The sequence below is a fragment of the Triticum aestivum genome, chromosome 4B (genome assembly GCF_018294505.1).
Source record: "Triticum aestivum cultivar Chinese Spring chromosome 4B, IWGSC CS RefSeq v2.1, whole genome shotgun sequence".
NCBI lineage: Eukaryota > Viridiplantae > Streptophyta > Magnoliopsida > Poales > Poaceae > Triticum > Triticum aestivum.
In genome coordinates this window covers 96,002,128-96,011,463 of record NC_057804.1, presented here as the reverse complement: position 1 = coordinate 96,011,463, position 9,336 = coordinate 96,002,128, and the positions used below count along the sequence as shown (strand labels likewise).

General features: G+C 43.2%; 1 long non-coding RNA gene across 5 annotated transcripts; it reads right to left on the bottom strand.

Annotated features, from left to right (window-relative positions):
• Positions 1 to 2,806: 2,806 nt before the first annotated feature.
• LOC123091238 (uncharacterized) lies at positions 2,807 to 7,079 on the bottom strand. 5 transcript variants are annotated; one of them, XR_006442973.1, is made up of 8 exons: positions 6,488 to 7,069; positions 6,349 to 6,411; positions 5,414 to 5,539; positions 4,689 to 4,820; positions 3,439 to 3,589; positions 3,230 to 3,289; positions 3,106 to 3,133; positions 2,807 to 3,018 (listed from the first exon to the last, which is right to left on the bottom strand). It is a non-coding gene; the product is annotated as an uncharacterized lncRNA (long non-coding RNA). The 5 variants fall into 5 exon arrangements; XR_006442976.1 differs by having other exon boundaries at positions 3,230 to 3,589; positions 6,488 to 7,068; XR_006442975.1 differs by having other exon boundaries at positions 2,807 to 3,589; positions 6,488 to 6,851; positions 6,973 to 7,079.
• Between the last annotated feature and the right edge of the window lie 2,257 nt (positions 7,080 to 9,336).

Here is a 9,336-nt window from a genome sequence, read left to right as displayed (position 1 = left end):
TTTCACTCCTCAGGAGAGAAAGGAAAGGGGGGGGGCACCTCCTCCTTCCTTCCTCCCGCACTCCAAATAAGGAAGGGGGCGCCACTTGGGGAAGGACCCCAAGTAGGATTCGGCCTACTTGAGGCGCCTCCTGGCAGCCTCCCCTCTCACCCCACCTATATATATGTGGGAGGGGGGCGCCTAGCACAACACAACATTGTCTTAGCCGTGTGCGGTGCACCCCTCCACCGTTTACTCCCCCAGTCATATTTTCGTAGTGCTTAGGCGAAGCCCTATGGAGATAGCTTCACCATCACCGTTGATACGTCCATTTTGCATCATGCTTTTATATCAATATTTATTGCATTATGGGTTGTTATTACACGTTATGTCACAATACTTATGCCTATTCTCTCTTATTTTACAAGGTTTGCATCAAGAGGGAGAATGTCGGCAGCTGGAATTCTGAGCTGGAAAAGGAGCAAATATTAGAGAGCTATTCTGCACAACTCCAACAGTCTTGAAAGTCCACGAAAGTCATTTTTAGATTTAATAAAAAATACCATAGGGGGGCCACCCACCGTCCATGAGGGTGGGGGACGTGCCCTACCCCCCTGGGCACGCCCCCTGCCTCGTGGGCCCCCTGGCAGCCTTCCGGTGACGATCTTCTACTATATGAAGTCTTTTACCCTGGAAAAAATAAAAAGAAATCTTTCGCGACGAAACACCGCCGCCATGAGGTGGAACCTTGGCAGAACCAATCTAGGGCTCCGGCGGAGCTGTTCTGCCGGGGAAACTTCCCTCCGGGAGGGGGAAATCATCGCCATCGTCATCACCATCGATCCTCTCATTGGGAGAGGGTCAATCTCCATCAACATCTTCACCAGCACCATCTCCTCTCAAACCCTAGTTCATCTCTTGTATTCAATCTTTGTCCCAAAACCTCAGATTGGTACCTATGGGTTGCTAGTAGTGTTGATTACTCCTTATAGTTGATGCTAGTTGGTTTATTTGATGGAAGATCATATGTTCAGATCCTTAATGCATATTAATACCCCTCTGATTATGAACATGAATATGATTTTTGAGTAGTTACGTTTGTTCCTGAGGACATGGGAGAAGTCTTGCTATAAGTAGTCATGTGAATTTGGTATTCGTTCGATATTTTGATGAGATGTATGTTGTCTCTCCTCTAGTGGTGTTATGTGAACATCGACTACATGAAACTTCACCATTGTTTGGTCCTAGAGGAAGGCATTGGGAAGTAATAAGTAGATGATGGGTTTCTAGAGTGACAGAAGCTTAAACCCTAGTTTATGCGTTGCTTCGTAAGGGGCTGATTTGGATCCATATGTTTCTTGCTATGGTTAGGTTTACCTTAATACTTCTTTTGTAGTTGCGGATGCTTGCAATAGGGGATAATCATAATTGGGATGCTTGTCCAAGAAAGGAAGTATCCAAGCACCGATCCACCCACATATCAAAATATCAAAGAAACGAACATGAATCATATGAGCGTGATGAAACTAGTTTCACGATAATTCACATGTGTCCTCGGGAGCGCTTTTCTCTATATAAGAACTTGTCTAGGCTTGTCCTTTGCTACTAAAAGGATTGGGCCACCTTGCTGCACCTTATTTACTTTTGTTACTTGTTACCCGTTATGAATTACCTTATCACAAAACTATCTGTCACCGATAATTTCAGTGCTTGCAGAGAATACCTTACTGGAAACCGCTTGTCATTTCCTTCTGCTCCTCGTTGGGTTCGACACTCTTACTTATCAAAAGGACTACGATAGATCCCCTACACTTGTGGGTCATCAAGACTCTTTTCTGGCGCCGTTGCCGGGGAGTGAAGCGCCTTTGGTAAGTGAAACTTAGTAAGGAAAAATTTATATAGTGTGCTGAAATTTACTGTCACTTGTTACTATGGAACATAATCCTTTGAGGGGCTTGTTCGGGGTATCTTCACCCTGACCAGTAGAGCAAAGATTTGCTCCTCAACCTACTGAAAATGTGTACTTTTAAATTCCTTCGAGTATGATAGAGAAACTACTAGCTAATCCCTTTAGAGGAGATGGAACATTGCATCCCGATTTACACCTAATCTATGTGGATGAAGTTTGTGGATTATTTAAGCTTGTAGGTATGCCCGATGATGTTGTCAAGAAGGTCTTCCATTTATCTTTGAAGGGTGAGGCATTGACATGGTTTAGGCTAAGTGATGATATGTGATCATGAAACTACAAACGATTGAAATTGGAATTTCATCAGAAGTTTTATCCTATGCATCTTGTTCATCGTGATCGTAATTATATATATAACTAGTCGCCAACCCGTGCACCTGCACGGGCTAGTACATTATTTACACATTTACGCAAACAATCACAAAGCAAATATTATATATTGGAAGTGAAATATGTAGGAATAATACATGATAAACTTGCATGTTTATTATTTCAAACCACTTGTTTTTTGCCCAACCGAATGACTAAAAGGAAGTACATTCCTTCAAATAGTTCCTCATTCATAGTTTCTTAAATCAGTGCTCGTTTGAATGGTACTAAGTGAATTGCATCATTGAACACCTTTAGAATTGGCCAAGTTCTATGCCCAACCGACGTTTGCACATGATGTACTATTGTACTATAACATATTTCAGAACTTACTTTTTTCCATTGATATATCAATATGTTCTCCCCCTAGTAAAAAACAAAAGTAATATATTTTTAGGCATTTAAAAGTTATTTAGTTATATAAATGTCTAAAGTAGAGAATAATAATGTTTGAACCAAGGGGGTGTAAACCAATAAAAATCAGATCACTAATAGAGAAAGAACCTGTATTAAACCATAATTATTCAACGTAAATATGTTGAAGTTAAGGAGACATACATAGATAGATACACTGGATGATATGGCAATAGTCATAAATCTACATGTATCGACATACAACTGCATCATGAGTCCTCAAGATACAACAGTTCGTAAATCTCAACCACCTTGCCATCTTGAGTGCTACTCGATCATCCATTGTTCTGCAATATATGTATTTGATGAAAAACTTGGTATATGTATGCAAATACAATGCATCAAAATAAGCAAATGCTAACAACAATATACACCTCGCATGTTATTCCATGATCCTTTTTCCTGCAATATAAATTTGATAAAGTCAAAAATTTAGAATAGAAATATATTGTGCACCAATAATACAGTATATATGTGGAAAGGTCTAGCCCAGGTCACCTGATAAAGCCAACTTTACCATTGGACACAGATTTAACATTCATGCATGTAGATAAGAGCCTGCAACATATTTATCCTCTAATATGTGAATGCATGGATGTAAGATAGGAAAACAGATTAAATGTAAAAATACGCATGCCTGTGCACATCATGAAGACCTTATCATGATGCAACAAACCAAATTGTATGTTAGGCACTAGGGAAATTACTCTTGGTAAGGAACAATAGCAGCCAGTTTAGTTGCCCTTTTTCATAAGCTGATGGTTGCCCCTCTAGATCCACCAAGTGATGTGCCGGAGAGGAACATGTTTACCGAGGAGCTTTTTGGGTGTCAACAACAACCTTTAGGAATAGCATCTTCTATAGAAGAGTTAAATAAGAAATAAGAAACTTCATAGATGTATGGTGTATAAAATTAAAAATAACAGGGACTTCCTTCTAACTTCAAGAGAAATTAATGTATAGTTAACTGTTCCGTTGTGGGCTATTGCATTTAAAAACATGGTGCGCATAAAATGATAGCATAATGGAAGTGATCATTAATTAAGTTAAGAATATTACAAAATAATGTTTTACAAAAAAGGAGATTAGACAAAGGCTTCGACTTTGATTAATATTATGACCGTTGCTTCATGAAGCACCAGTCAGTCATGGAAAAGTGACAGCCCTCCTTTCATGTCAGACTTGCACTAAGAATATTCCAAACAGACCTCTGACTTCACTAAATACACTTATTGGTTTAATTCTTAAAGTTTTAGTCTTCATAGTATTTACAAAAATTAAATTAATAATGCAGAGAGAGTTTGAAGATTGTCACTTAAAACCTAAGATACTCTTACGGATAACGTAACTAACTCAGTTCAGAAAAAAGCTTGGAGTCACTCTTATTTGTGTGCTGGCTCGCTTGGGGCAAGGAATGTTTTTTTTGCAATAGAAAAATAGTTGTACATGCTTCACATTTATGGGAAAAAAAAATAATAGTTCGTGCAATTTATTTCTGCTAATTCACTTGCATAAACTGTAAGAGCATAACTAAACATATACTGAAAACCTAAAACTTTCCGCATCAGATGCATAGACTGGTAATTAAATCCATTTTACTATATGGTCCTCAAATAGCGAAGCATCAGGCAAGGCCAGAAGATCATGATGTTTGTTTCTACTATCTCAGATCTCGCAAATTTAGAGGAATGTGCAACATACCATGAAGTAACTATAACCAAACATCAGCTATTCGTCGCTTCCATGGAGGATAATAATGTACGTACATCAGGGACAACTTTCAACATGATGGAAAAACACAAAATTTGTCCAGCCCAATTACATCAACATGTAGTGCACGTGCAACAAATCTAGCTTTATAAAGTTTTGCTTGCAAAATCTATGTTGTGTCCACAATATCAGAGATAATATTAATATGATTAAATGTTAACTGCAACATGGAACTTAAGATACATACTTGCTTGCCTTCAGAGTGGGCGCATCAGTAGTAGGCGATGAATGTCCATGGTGTGAATAGATGCGCCATCGGCCCATCGCAACTCTTTCCCTCAGGATCTTTATAGTCTCATGGATGTTGCCATGGCGGCACCTGTCACATAGACTTTAATCAGAAAAATAATAATGTCTTTTGTAGTTTAGGAAAAGTTTATGTGTGTGTGTGTGTGCGTGTGCGTGTGTGCGTGTGTGTGTGTGTATAAACAATTAGGCCGTTATAAACAGGGTAAAAATATATTGCCTTGGTGTTGTTTCCTGAGAGGAAATAACTATGGGAAGTACTACAATATGCAAAAGTGGAATATCAGTTGAACTGACAAATACTCAACGGGTGCCTTGGTGTTGTTTCCTCAGAGGAAAAAATTGTAGTAAGCAGCAATAATTGTGTATAGTAAGCCTATCATAAAATTAACATTTATGATGTGAATCAGTAGATGCATAATTGGAGATATGCTCAGAGAAGGCAGCTCCAGGAGGATCTTACTGGGTGTCAGCATCAACTTTCAACAATAGTATCTAGACCAGTGCAGTTCATAAATTGAACAACAAACTTTATATATCTATGGTGAACAGAATTATAATCAGCACGAAACACTTTCTGATAGTCTACCTTCTAACAACAACCAAAAATGATACACACCATGCAAATGGCAAACAACGAATCAAAAAGTGAGACTTGATTGATACCTCAAGGTTGCTTCATGAAATGTTTTTTCAGTCTTCAAAAACGAATGTGCATCCTTTCATGTTTGACCAACAATTTTGGATATCATTGAACTCACCACCAGTTCAATTCTCTAACGGTCTTCAGAACTATTAAAAAAGGTTAAAAGTTACACATTGACTTTTCAATCCAAGATAACCTTCTGAAGCTTAAGAAAAAGGTAATCACAACATGTTCCAGTGAAATGCTTTTGTAAAAATAGCTTGGAATTATTATGACTCGTGATATTTAGTGTGCTTGTTCGCCTTGTCATACAGTGTCCGTTCATTCCGCTAGCTGATGAATAATAGGAAATTTATTGTGAAATGCTTCACGCATGTAAAAACTAATGCTCGATACAGTTTTTCATTCTGTGAATCGTGTGCACAGTCCATGACATAGTTGAAATTAAAAGCCTAAACACTTTCTAGGTAGCTCGTAATAAGACTAATCTATGGCTGGAAACTGAATCACATTGAATGCTAACTCGTCAATACAGAATTGTTTGTAGGGAAGAAGAGAATATCTCAGACTGAATCGCAAAAGAAAAAAGAATATATCAGACTGTTTTCTCTACCAGATTAGATGTCACAAATTTTGATGAGTATGTAAAATATAGCAGAATGGATATCCTGAAGTAATTGTTATCAATCATCGTATATATCAGTTGTCCAGTGCATACTATATATGTGTTAAGGAAAAAAAATCTGTTGTAATAAAAATTGATGGAAGATCTCATAAATAGCAATGGGCCTATTACAGATATATTATGCAATGCACTTTGCACAAATCTGGCTTACAAATCAAAGAAATAGCACTAACAGATAGATACTTCCCTATTGAGTTGATATATAGGCGACCGTCACCAAAAAACAAAATGGTTTTAAAATATGAACAGTTGGGTCAGCAGCAATATTACCTCAAACTTGAAATCCTCGTTGAACAAATTTGGCTTGGCATCCTCGTTCTCTGTACACATTACCTAAAACATGGATGGATCAAAGACTGGAGCTAGGTAGGGGAGAGAAAGGTCCACTTTGCATAGGTTAGTGTTGTACTGGAAGGAGTACTATTGGATCACCGCCTTCTGCTGAAGCTCCTCTGATGTCTCAGCCACGACCCATGCGTGCTGCTCGAGGCAGGGCGTGCTGCAGCCCTGCAGGCGCTCCGCAAGGCGGTTGCTCTGCTCGCACCACATGGGCGCCGCCACATGCACGGCTCCGTCATTCCTACCGCCATCGACGGTGAGAGGCGCAAGGGTGCTGGATCTTTCAGCGGGCGGCCAAGCTAAGATTTGGCGACGACGGCTACCAGCAAGACCGATTCGAGCCGAGGACTGATGGCTCGAGAGCAGGCAATGGAGGAGGGTGTGGATCCAGTTGGGGCGGCGTCGTTCCGCATGCCGCCGGCGTCCTGGTCTCCCTGTGGAGGCAAGGCAGAGAAAGGTGAGATAAGAGCAGGGAAGGACGGGAAAAGTCAAAGCACGGCGGCTGCTTCTCGATGGTAAGCTCGCCCAGATGCGACGGGTTCTCCGGCATCGCACCGGACGCGGAGGAGTCGAGGTGGCGGCGGGGTTCGCAAGCTCCGGCGGCGCGGCTGCTCGGGGCCGAAGGAAAGAAGATATGGATTTATGGAAGGATACGGAGGGAGTATATGAGCAGGTTGAGTTTTTTTTTGCCGTGAAAGAGATAAAGATTGCTTCAGTTTTTCTTTGAAATTTAAAGATTTGTTTTTTGGGAATAATCGATTGGATTAGTAATAGTATAACCTTGTTTTAGATGGATTCCTTATTACAACCGATGCAAAAAATCGTGGGCTTTGATGTGTTTTTTTTTGCAACGGAGCAAAATTTTAACTAAATGTACGCCGTAATAATTTGGTCCCACCAGATTAACGGCTCATAATTTCTAATTAACGTGGTAATTTCTTGGGAGTCTGTGATTAGTATAGTATAGATAGGTAGATAGATAGATAGATAGATATAGAAGTATAGATATAGATAGATAGATAGATAGATAGATAGATAGATAGATATAGATTTTTGGCCTCGCGAAGGGGAAAGCATTGCTCAACCTTGAGGGAGGCTTAAATCAATGTTATATTCATGCCCCAATCATGAGCTTTCAAGAGAAATGATTATTCAAAAAATTTATGCTCGGCTTTCTTTCAATAATCGCTCCATGCTCAATACTTCTTGTACTGGTTCTTTTATGATGAAGACTATTGAATTCAGATGGGATTTATTGAAAAGAATTAAACGCAACTCTGAAGATTGGGATCTCGACGAAGGTAAGGAGTCATGTGTCGGTGTACTAGAGTAGGGGTACCCTAGTATCCCGAACTTGTGCACGGGCAGTGCCAGCACCCCGCGGCAAGGCTTGCCGGGTGACCGCCAAGGTCCTCCCGTGGTTCCTTTGGAGCCATTCAAGAACAAAGTATTCAAGCCAAGGAGACAAGGCCCCCGGCAAGAGGAGCTTGCCGGGAAGGCCAACCAAGCATCTCAAGGAACTTGCCGCGACGCGCCACGCGTCCCGGCGAGGCCCGGTGAGCGAACAAGCTTCCGGACGCGACAAGACAACGACCGCGCAAGGCGCTTGCCGCGGCAAGCTACCACTCTGTACCCGCGCTCCAGCACATCCACCAACGTGTCCCCTGGGGCCTTCCAGGCGCGCGTGGCAAGAGCTGTGCCAGCCAGCGGTGCGCGTGGCAAGCGGCGCTGACAAGAATTGCCATCGTGCGAGCGGTGGCGTCCCCTGACGGTCCCTTTTGCACTATTTGGGCGACGTAGACGGGCATTTAATGCTTTGTCCCCTGCCGTCAGGGTTAGGTAGGAAGCACTGTACAGGTAGCTGTACCAACCGCAAGTCTTTTCCATTTTTACCCTTGTCTACGTTGCCACCTGTCGGTGACCCCTTGAGCATATAAAAGGAGGCCCATGCGCAACATAGAGGGGTGGGGGGGGGGGAAGGTTCGAAGCCAGAAAACACTCACGCTCGGTCTCGTTGGCAGCTAGAGTGTACTGTAGCACTCAGCGCTCCCGAGCAAGAACTCAATACAATCAGACATGCAGCAGTAGGAGTATTATCTCTCCAGAGAGCTCCGAAGCTGGGTAAACCGCTCGTGTGCTTCGCCTCGATCTGCTCTTCGTGCGATCTCCGCCCCCCGCCGAACGAAAGGGGCTCGGTCCACCGGTCCCATAGGTGTTCGTGGATCAGTTTCCCCGATATCTTTGGCGCGCCAGGTAGGGGGGCGTCGAGACTGTGTGAACCTGATCCGGCGTTCACACGGGCTAGATCTTCATTTTCTTCATCGACATGCCACCGAAGAAGAAGGCTTCGGAGGCAGCTGTTCCATCTGCGTCGATCCCACCACCACCGGAGCGAGCGGGTGGTGGGGTAGACGCCGGCGGAAGAACGGACGCCGACGAGGGAGCGCACGGTGATGCCAGGTCCAAGGACAAGGCTGCGCAGACCTCGGCATCCGTACATGTTCCGCGCCCATCTCAGGAGGCGCAGGACCGACAGCGTCATGGTATTCGCAGCACCATACGTTTGTTGGACCAAGATCGAGCTGGTGGATCTTGGGGTGCTCAAGACCAGCATGCACGCCAACGTGCTGGCATGAGCGAGGCACGGTCGCCTGGACGGGATACTACTCCTTCTAACATAGTTAGAAGTCCGAGCACATCCCGCTCCTCGCACCGTTCGCCACTACCGCCCACCACTCCAGCAGAAGCTTTGGCGCGAGCTCAACTGCTCCTGGATTACCCTCCAACGGCAGACAAGACCGATCAATGGAGGGCCACCATTCAGAGTCTCATCGGCTTCGCCAACGGCGACACTCCGCGACCACCGAGTGCGTCGCTGCCGCGGCAGGACCGCCAGGCGCGAGCCGATGGCGACGGAAC